This window comes from Schistocerca americana, chromosome 5, assembly GCF_021461395.2.
Source record: "Schistocerca americana isolate TAMUIC-IGC-003095 chromosome 5, iqSchAmer2.1, whole genome shotgun sequence".
NCBI classification, from domain to species: Eukaryota; Metazoa; Arthropoda; class Insecta; order Orthoptera; family Acrididae; genus Schistocerca; species Schistocerca americana.
In genome coordinates, this window is record NC_060123.1 from 657,543,853 (window position 1) to 657,555,057 (window position 11,205).

Consider the following 11,205-nt stretch of genomic DNA (forward strand, 5'->3'; position numbering starts at 1 on the left):
TAGTTGTTGTATGCATCGAGCATCAATATTTTTACAGACGCGCGAATCGCTAGTAACGTTGTCATAATTTGCGCCTTCTCTTTTAAACTTAAAGTGTAACATTCTTTGCTTCCTCACTGTGTTTCCAGGATTTTGTTATTAAATCACGGTCGGTCTTTTCCATCCCTAACCCACTTTCTCAGCATATACTTCCCCAGAGAATGATTTACAATCCGTTTAAACTTCGCCCATAATTCATATATGCCCGTCGTACTGGAACTAAATGATATCCATTCATTTTCTAAATGCGATGATAACAACTCCTTATTGCGTTTTCCAGCAAGAATACTCTCCTAGCTTTCTTGATTGGCTTATTAACTTTAGTAACTATCGTCTCTAGGATGACACCACGATCGCTAATCCCTATCTGTATACTGATACCATTGATAAGGCCAAGCCTGCTTACATTGTGTGTGGGGCCTCGAAGTAGCTGCTCAATACAGCTTTCGGCAAACACGTTCAAAATTGCTTCACAACATTACCTGTCTGCACCATATAGAATGAATCAATAGACGTCCTCGTCTATAAACGTTAAAGTCGCCTCCAACTAATATTGCACGACATGAGTACTCCCACACTACTGAGAAACGAGCATAGACTTTCTTTTTATGACTCTAAAACTTTAAATGTAAATTGAAGGGTATCACTGCTGTCACCTGCATCGGGACAGTAAGCGATATCAGCGGTGACGAGCGAAAATGTGTACCGCAGTGGGACTCGAACCCGGGATCTCCCGCTTATTAGGCATGTGCGGCAACCACTGCGCTATCCGGGGCACCGCGTTAGCGCAACTGCACGGACTATCTCGCCACGCCTCATGTCCGGTCCACACTCGCACCGAGTCCCACCTACCCAAAATTCCTGTCCATTATACTCCGTATGGCTACTCAGAGATTCCCACAGGAGGTCGGACGTATTTGTGCATTGGCACTGAAGAAGGTGGATCAGTTGCCCAGTTAGACTTATCAGTTATATAAATGCGACTCTAAAACTGTCACAGTGGACTCGGGTGGCTGGTAAAAGCATCCAGCAATTAAGCTGATTTCATCTAGATCAGTTATACCGCTCAAGGTAACTTCACAGCCACACTCAAATTCTACCACAATAGAGACAATATTTTTGTCGACTGCAATGATTATTCCCCCTCCTATGGCGTAAAATCTCTCTTTCCGACCAACGTTCAATGAGTCACTAAACATTTTAGAGCTTTTTGCCTTGGGTTATAACCAGCTCTCAGTCCCTAAAATTTCCTGGAGTGCAGTAAATTCTAGAAGTTTGCTACGAATACTCAATGTACTGATAAAATTTTGGCAGTCGAAGTGTCTTTACTCTGAATGGGGTATGATTTTGCTATCTTCATATTGGCCAGTGAATGTTCATCAGAGTACCTCAAACTGCCAATTATCTTAAAACACCCGCATGTACATGCCAGAAGTACTCCGCTACCTGAGTAGCTGCTTCCTTCGTCTAGTGTATCCCTGACCTATCAAGAGATGTCCTACAATTCTCCACCTGATAACGCAGGTCCTGAAATCGGCAGCCAAGACCGTCACAGTGTCGACGAAGCCTTTGGCTGCGACCCTCCACTCGGCTCCAAACCAGAGGACCTCAATCAACTGTTGGTGCAACGCTGCAAACTGTGAGCTCTGCTTGGATCCCGTGCCTGAGGCCAGCACACCTCACCACTTCCGCCAGCCGCCCATGTGAACTGAGGAGGCTCTCACAACCAAAACGACAGGTGTGACTGGTGCTGGCGTGAGCCACAACTTGCAGGTGACTGCACCCTGCGCTCTCTATAGCCACAGGCAAGGCCACCTCCACATCTGGGATGACGCTGCCCAGCAGACATACTGAGTGTGCACATCGGGTTTCTTCCCAGCTCCGAACGCTACTTCCCTAAGGAACTCCATAACATCTCCATCATGGAACTTCCAATAACTAGCAAACCCCCCCCCCCCACCCCGCCTCTCCCCTACCACCGTATCCATGCTTGCACCTGATCCACTCACAGGGTGAATCAGCGAGGCCAGATGGCCAGTCTCAACATTGCCTTTCTTCCTCGAGTGATGGGAACGCTTTACCACCTGCCACTCAACCCGCAGTGAAGTGGATCCACTGCATCAGAGTCTGCGGGCGAAGCAAGCAAACCTTGAGGTGTCCAATGCAAGCCGGACGGTGTGGCCAAGTGGTTAAAGGCGCTACAGCCTGGAACTGCGTGGCCGCTACGGTCGCAGGTTCGAATCCTGCCTCGGGCATGGATGTGTGTGATGTCCTTAGGTTAGTTAGGTTTAAGTAGTTCTAAGTTCTAGGGGACTGATGACCTTAGAAGTTAAGTCCCATAGTGCTCAGAGCCATTTGAACCATTTGTCCAATGCAATGCGCCAGATTCTCCGCCACCTCTACAACCTGAGGAAGCAACCTGAAGATGGCTGACAGTAGCTACATCTACATCTACATCTACATTTATACTCCACAAGCCACCCAACGGTGTGTGGTGGAGGGCACTTTACGTGCCACTGTCATTACCTCCCTTTTCTGTTTCAGTCGCGTATGGTTCGCGGGAAGAACGACTGCCGGAAACCCTCTGTGCGTGCTCGAATCTCTCTAATTTTACATTCGTGATCTCCTCGGGAGGTATAAGTAGGGGGAAGCAATATATTCGATACCTCATCCAGAAACGCAGCCTCTCGAAACCTGGACAGCAAGCTAGAAGTACCTTCAGCTGTTAACGAACTGCAGTCAGCTTCTCCTGCGTCCGCAAACATCATGCGCACATCCTGTTCATTCTAACATGACTACCTTAAGTAAACTATCTAAGCACACAGAGAAACCTAAACATACAGCTTACTACCCTCCTCACATCTCACCAATGGAGGCTGACTCCTTACTGAGCTCTGCAGATGGCCATTCAAATGTTTATCAACCAACGTACCGTTCAGTCATATGGTATATCAAAAGAAATCTATAACTGGACTGAGTTTTCTTCACAAAGAGGAAGCAGCATCTTATCATAGCTGTAGAGCCACTGACAGATGTGGAAGTGACTTCAGGCATACTCTGTGGAAGTATATGGTGCCCTTGATGTCCATCATGTACATTAATGACCAGACAAGCAATATCGAATATAAGTCAGAGTTTTTGTAGATGAGACATTGATCTGTAATGAAGTGCTATCTGATTAAAAAAACTGCACAGCTCAGATTTTAATCAGATTTAAAAGCGAAGCAAAGATTCACACTTGCTCTAAATGTTGTGAAATATAAAACTTCACAAAATGCTAAACCATCGCTTCCTATGGTTTCTTTATCAACGAGCTACAAATGGAATCAGTCGACGCTACAAATACAGGGTGTAAGTGTTCGTGGGGATGTGAAGTGGGACGATCATTTATGCTCTGCCATAGATAAAGAAGGTAGTGGGTAGTGGACATGTATTCAGTGGCAGGATTCTGGGAAGATGCATAACAGTTTTTTTTTTTTTTTTTTTGTGTTGCCTCACTGTGTTCACCCACACCAAATAGTAATAATAGGCGGTGTAGGGATTTGAGCAATACGTATGGTCACAACTCTGTTTGCTCCACGAGAGAGCGTCACAGAAATTCTGAGATGCCTGAACTGACAAATACCTGAAGAAAAGCGCCAACTGACTGTCTTGCGCAAGCACACTTAAAAACTTCGAAAAGTAGTACTACTTGAAAAATTCAGAAATATTCTACAATCGACAATGTATGTAGCCACGAAGAAAAGTTTACGATAATTACGGCATGCACAGAGTCGATTATGGAATTATACATCCCCACGAACACTTACACCCAGTATTTGTAGCGTCGACTGATTCCATTTGTAACTCATTGATAAAGAAACCATAGGAAGCGATGGTTTAGCGTTTTGTGAAGTTTTATATTTCAGAACATTTAGAGCAAGTGTGAATCTTTGCTTCACTTTTAAATCTGATTAAAATCTGAGCTGCGCAGTTTTTTTTATCAGATATCTGGCAAAATTCCCACTTCACAAGGACTGCAAACACTGGGGCAATCGTCTGTTGCTTGCGAATTATTGAACATATATAGTGCAGTTTCATAGAATCCTGTCAACAAATGCAAGGGAGTTATGCTGTGCAGACGCTGAAGAACTAGGTAATGATTAACCTGACACCAACTTGCAAACCTCAAATATTGTCATAATGTTGACAATCACGCAAAGTTTGGAAGGAAGGAAAGACAATTTCTACAAACTTACAAAAAGGCTACGTGTATTGTGTCTCGAACTGGGGACCTGGAAACGACAGAGAGGCTTCGTTCTGCAATAGCCCACAGTGGTCCACAACACCACAACAGGCCACAGCAGTCCTCCCACCCCGCCGCCACCCCACACCGAACCCAGGGTTATTGTGCGGTTCGGCTCCCAGTGGACCATTCCGGGAACGTCTCATACCAGACGAGTGTAATCCCAAATATTTGCGTGGTAGAGTAATTATGGTGTATGCATGCATGGAGACTGTCTTTGCGAAGCAATCGCTGACATAATGTAACTAGGCGGAAGAAGGAGAACCAGTTCGCATTTGACGAGGCACATGGAAAACCGCCTTAAAAACCATCCATAGGCTGGCCAACACACCGGGCCTCGACGCTAATCCGCCGGGCACATTCGTGCTGGTGACCGGCACGCCTTCCCCCTCAGGAAGCAGTGCGTTGGGCTGCGTGGCTAGCTGGGCAGGCAAAAGCCTCGGCACTATACAAGGATTTTTATATGAGACAGCAGTGTGGATACTATTAAAGAAAATAAAATAAAGGCTCCATGCAATGGGAATAATGGATAGGACAATTTGTGGCAAAAGCATAGGTAGGATAGAAAATGAGGACATCAAAAAATTGGTGGTAATAGACTAATGTTGGTGCAGAGGTATGGTTCAGTGAAGCATGTGAATGTTTGCATGGGGCACAGGCAGCTGTCTTATGCTTCCTCTATTTGTGTTCAATTACCTCTGCAACATGTCACTAATCCAGTTCCTGGTATAGGGTGATGAGTAGTGCAACTCAGTCAAGAAATGCTGCAGGATAACTGATTGAAATATTAGCCTGCAGAAAGTGAGCAGTGTTTACCGTTTATCTGCTGCAAATTTATTTTGCTCATCAGCTCCATGTTGGCTACGTAACTGAATCAAACTGTTTGAAAAATAGCTGAACTGTATTTTCACATAAAAAAACAGAAATACTTCCACAAAGTCCTTACCAAACAATAAGTACACGTCCCTAACACACAGTTCTGCGTTCATTTAATTCACTCAGGCTGCAAACTCCCACTAAACAACCAGTGTGCATGTTGAACCAATGACCTAAAGGTTAGAAACTGCAACTCAGTATGTACAGTGTATATAATCCACTATTGGGTTACACAACATAATATATGCCCTCATAAATACTTAAATATGGAGTTTTAAGATTAATTACACTCTCCAGTCACTGCACCGCACGTTATGATAGCATTAATAGTACCATCCTGAGGCCTGTGCTACAGTATACTGGACTTCACACCTTTTTTTTCCCACCATATGTCACAACTGCACTGTGTATTGCCTATTGTGGCAAGACAGACCTGACATCAGGTGGTCAGGCAGTGAAGCTTTTGGAACTCAAAAATTGTACTCTGGATTGTTATGATTATTCTAGAGAAACAGCATCACAAACCAGGAAGTTAATGCATGAGTGCATCACATGTAAGTAAAATACAAGTTATTTTGAGTTGAAATTATTATGATATTGTAATGTACATGCAGTTACAAGACTTTTGCTTGTTTTGAGCTACCAAAACAAATTTTATATATGAAACATTAGTAGCAGGAAGATGGAGCTCCGATCCCACTTTTAATATCAAATTGACATGCAATTAAATTAAATTGATCGGTTCATTAAACACTCTCCAACCCCACGTCCCCCCACCCTCACCTGGATGAAGTCATGTGCTTTCCTCAGCCGCCACGTGGGCCCCTGCCCCCTCCATGTCCCTCCCCTTCCCTTCCCTCCCACCTCTTCCCTCCCACTTCCTCCCCCTCACCCACCCTACCCTATACGCAGAAATAACGTATTTGACGGGAATTTAGAATCTTGATGGAAATTCCTTTGTCCAGAGCTATGCTGACATCCCACCCCCACTCGGAAATTGGTGGGAAATTAAAAATGGAGGTGCCCTTTATGGGACTTGAACCCTAGTCCTTCTTGATGAAGGGCGCAAGTACACCACCACCCTCCCCTCCAACACATGGAAACTGCCCAGATGTAGGAAAGGAAGGTTAGGTTAGTGTATCTTATTTATTTTGGTTGAGAATCTGAAGTAAATATCGGTAAAAATAACGAAATTAATCGGCCCTAAGTACACAACTATACGCAGAGCACTAGGCAGGGACTGTCTAAAATCGCAACACAGTTCAAAAATTGACGATGCCTTATCACTGGTGTTATCCTGCTGGGAAAAAAATTTCGCAGTACTATTCGAAACAAGTGGCAGACACACTCAAACTCTACCTTTCACCTACAAGCTGACAGGAAAAAAGGCTGGAGTGGGAGGTATTATCTCTATTTTTAGGTGGGAAATATATTCACTGACGATATGGGCAGAGAGAAGTTTGATAAGTATATTATCTGTAAGCATACAGTTGAGGACTCTATCTGTCGCTATTTGACGTCAGCATTCACTACAGGTGCCCGGTTAACAATTGCACTGAAGCCCATGTAATCAAAGCCAATACGCACTATCACAACTGATGGAAAATGCTTCACTGTTCTGATTGCATATTGAAGTTGTCATGAAAAAAACCAGCATTCGTAATCAACGGGTCACAATATACGGATGTACTGGGGAAAACAGTCGTCCCTAAAGATTGCATAGTGAGTGGCAGTTGCAGCTGTGTCCTAGATAGGCGCTCACGAAGTAATTATCTTAGAGGCAGTCTTACTCGCCCCCCCCCCCCCCCTGCCACAGGAAAGGACACAGGTCTGTTCTGTCTTGCCACAGGTGATGTAGTAAGAGACCCTTCTGGCGGCATTGATACACTATCTTCAGTCTGCAGAAATCAGTCACAGATAGACGAAAGTCAAGAAGAGAACGCTTCATGTAATCTGTTTACGCAACAAACTGTCAGAGCCTGTCTTGTAATAGAACCTCCTATGAGATGTTACTGTGGCCCTCTCACTTGTGATACATCAAAATCAAATACTGTCTGTGTGCTAACGTTTGAAATTTTTTATCCGTAACTCACCTCTACTGTTGTGTCTGTAAACATTCCATCATACTGCAGATTACTGCATTATAGTTCGTAAGCAATTTGGCCATCACGGCCTGTTTCACACAATCTCCTGGGGAAGAAACTATCATTTGTAGGTTCCAAAATGAGCTATAATTCAAGTTGTGTCTACTTTATAATTAGAAATTACGAAGTATGAAATAACATAGAGCTTGATGTAACACCTATTTTTAAACACGCAGTTGTGACGAGAATAATAAAAACAGTCATGATCCCATGAGCACAGATATAACAGACTAATATTAGTTTTGTAAGCAAAATTGGTGTAGTTTTGAGAAAACTTTCAGCATTCTGACTTTAACCAGTTACAGCTCCTCATTTAATAGAACCTCCCATAAGGTTTTTCTGTATCTCTCTTTAGAGATATACCGAAAAATATATACCATTTGTGTGTCGACATCGAGTATATTACACAAACGTGTGTCGCTCCATTGGAGCAGGTGACCAGCGGTCGAAGTTGCTTCCACAGACCTGTGTAAGGTTTTGTCAATGGCACTGGAGGAAGACCATATCTAACAGACTATCAGTCATGATTGAGGGTTCCTGTATTGTTCATTCATAAGAAGTTTAATACATTGTTTTATCGGCTGTAATGCATCCAAACAGTGCATGAATACAGCTTTGTGCACCGCCATACATTTTGTCTTTCTACCACGACTTCAAGGTCTGTGCCAGGTGCTAAACCGACATTAACACGTTTTGATCCAGTGGCTCTCACAGAAAGCTGAACACGGTATGGTGTAAACTATGCAGCTCCAACAACACGCAGGTTGGTAGAGATAAAACACAGAGGCGAAGTTACTCAGTAACAAAAATGGGAAGATATCGCAACATATGGAAACTGGGAGTGTTTGCGGCACTGTAGAGCGTTTCCAACAGCTATCCGAAGGTATATACAGATAATCTCAGCCTCAACAGCAACGGGTTAGCCGCTCTCGAAGTTTTGGTTTGAAGAGCGTTTTCTCCTCATTTTCCAATCATATACATGATTACTGTTCCGGTGTTGACCAACACCAGAAGGTGCTGCTCACAACACGCCCAAGGTAGTAGAAATAAAAAGAGGTAAGGTTATTTCAGAGATGAAAAGAAAAAAAAAACATGTGGAGTGCATTGCAGCATATGGAAATAGGACGAGTCTGCAGCATTGAGGAATGCTAATAAACAACTGTCTGAAGGTGATGACCGCTATATTTAACCTCATGCTCCGCAGCAACAAGTAGCAGATATCCAATGTTTCGCCAAGGCTTTCACCCATATCAACCAAGTGATCACTATGTGGTAATCAACAGCATACCAGGGGACGGATCAGACAGGAAAGTCACCGTTGATATGGGACAATGTACTGTAATACACACTGCAGTTGACAGCATGAGTAATTTTAGCAATTTTACCAGTTGTTCCGATATTTCAACGCCAGCTAAACACCTTATCACCGCTAAAACACCTCTCCATTGCTTTGCAGGTACCATATACTAGATTGCGAGTGTAGATAGGTGATTGTGCAGTACGTCCATATGGCCATACACACCAAAATATACCAAACAGCATCCTATACCGATGTAATTAAGCTATCTACATTTTTCGAGCACATCGATCATAGTGCATAATTTTCGATTACAACTGGCCATTTTGCCCTGTTTGACAGACGTCACAGAGTATCCTCATATTCATAGGATAAAACCAGAAATTGACAGATCCCTTTCACATTGTCCTTGACCAATCCTCCCACACCAGTCTTACCCAAGGCATCCATTCAAATGCATGAGATCTCTCCAGATGCATACATGTCAAGGACAGTAGCACCTGTTATTGGTGTATAGTAGACATGATAGTGTTGTGGTGATATAACAGGTGGTTAAGAAGAAATATGTGATTCATAAATGATACAGCTCCAGAACGATGGAGTCTGAAACATTTCATGTAAATCAACCATGCTATCAATTCTGAAGCATTAGTCCACTGTTTGGAGACAGTACCAGGAAAGTACTGGCGTGAGAGAAATGATCATAGAGCAATTAAAGACACTGTTGTGGTTACACGCTTCTACATCTAAAAGTGCTATATTGTTAAAGCCATATGGTTTCTAAAGTATTAGTCATGCCGAATGCAGTAATCTTAATACTCTAATGCAGCGTATATTTCTCCAACATCAGATGTACAACCACCCCGCAAGTTCCTTACCCCAATCATCATGGTGACAAACTTTAAAATGATAAAACTACTTCCTTCTACACTATTCCAGTGACCTAGGAAGGCATTATCAGTGTGTAACCACCGCTCGAGCTGCTTATGAACCAACTAGAATGAAGTCAGGAAACTGCTGTTCTTTCTCTTAAGAAATTAATGGATTTTTTACATCTTTTTAAGTCAGAAGCTTTGGTACCCTCGAACACATTTCCCACATCAGTCATGCTTATCATTAGCGGTAGTAGTATTGGTTTTGAAGGATGCGGCTGAGTCACACTGGGAAACAGAGCGTGGAAAAACTGACATGAATATTTTCGATGGCGCTGATACATTGGTTTAACTCCCACATCTTGCTGCACGAAAATGCACATGGAGAAGCAGCAACTTCTTATGAGGCAATAAGCGCCATGATCATTAGCCAAACGAGATGAAACAATCTTATTGTTGTTTGCAATAGCGCCACCATAACTCTGGGGGTGTTCCTCTTGCACAAGGAAGTCCTGGTTTGATTTTAGGCAGTTTTGCGCATGTGTAGTATGATATAGCAATATGTCCTGACACCCCATCTCTCGAGTACACCCCCTCACCCTATTAAAGGTGATATATGTGACATTGGTCCATTCTCCTACATAACACTGTAGGGAATGGCTTAAATCAGATAAATGCATTGATTCTTCTCCTTAATACTTAACGAATAATATTTTCTGTGAGAACCAACCGTGATTCGGTAATATTTATATTAGACTGCTTGTGTGAGAACACAGTTATGGATTGGGATACATATGTTTCGCCTGCTTTAATATAGCGCCTCTGTGTAAAACTTACATCGCCTTTCTTCAAGTATGTCGTTTATAGGCAGAGGATAGGTTAAAAATGAATGCAGCCAGAGCATAATTTATAAGCTTTTCTCGATCTTGAGTGTCCAGGTACCCCCAACCCATTTCAATTCCCTGAATTTCATGGTACTTTTTCTCTAATTTTACATATTCTCGGTCAGTTTATGTAATTTTGCAAGTTTTTTCTCTATTCTACACATTTCGTCGTATTTCCCTCAATTTTGCGCATTTCCCATCAATTTGTCGCAATTATATCAGGTATTCCTCGATTTTTACCGATTTTATGTCGTTTTTCAGATTTCCCTTGATATTTTTCCGTATGTTTGTGGTCGTAATGCAGCCATACCCATGCGCTTTTTGATTTTATACAAGGATATTTGCATGTCCTATACACCAGCCCACTAAAATATCCTAAGAATTCCCCCTTCCCGAAGATCTACATGCATGCATTTTGGATAGGAAAATCATGAAAAGGATAGTAACACTCGCAGATTCGAAACTCGTAGTCTGGAAACAAATCCACGTACAGCTATGACACATCAGAGAGCTTGTCTGCAGACTCATGTAGCGACGCACTTGGTGGAAAGTCAAGGTCTGCACAGCTCTACACATTCATCTGACTTCCACTCCACCATGTAGGGATCTGCAACAGGGAGCTGACATGTGTACAGAGTTCATTTCTACTAATTACTATGATATTTTTTCCCATACATATACGCTCTTATTTCTTACCAGATAATCGTCGCTACTTTTGTTTATACCTTCCAACTCTGATACGTCCCTACAACCATGTCAGGACGTCTACAAACTGTAGATTTCGTGTATTTTTAACCTAGTAATAAGT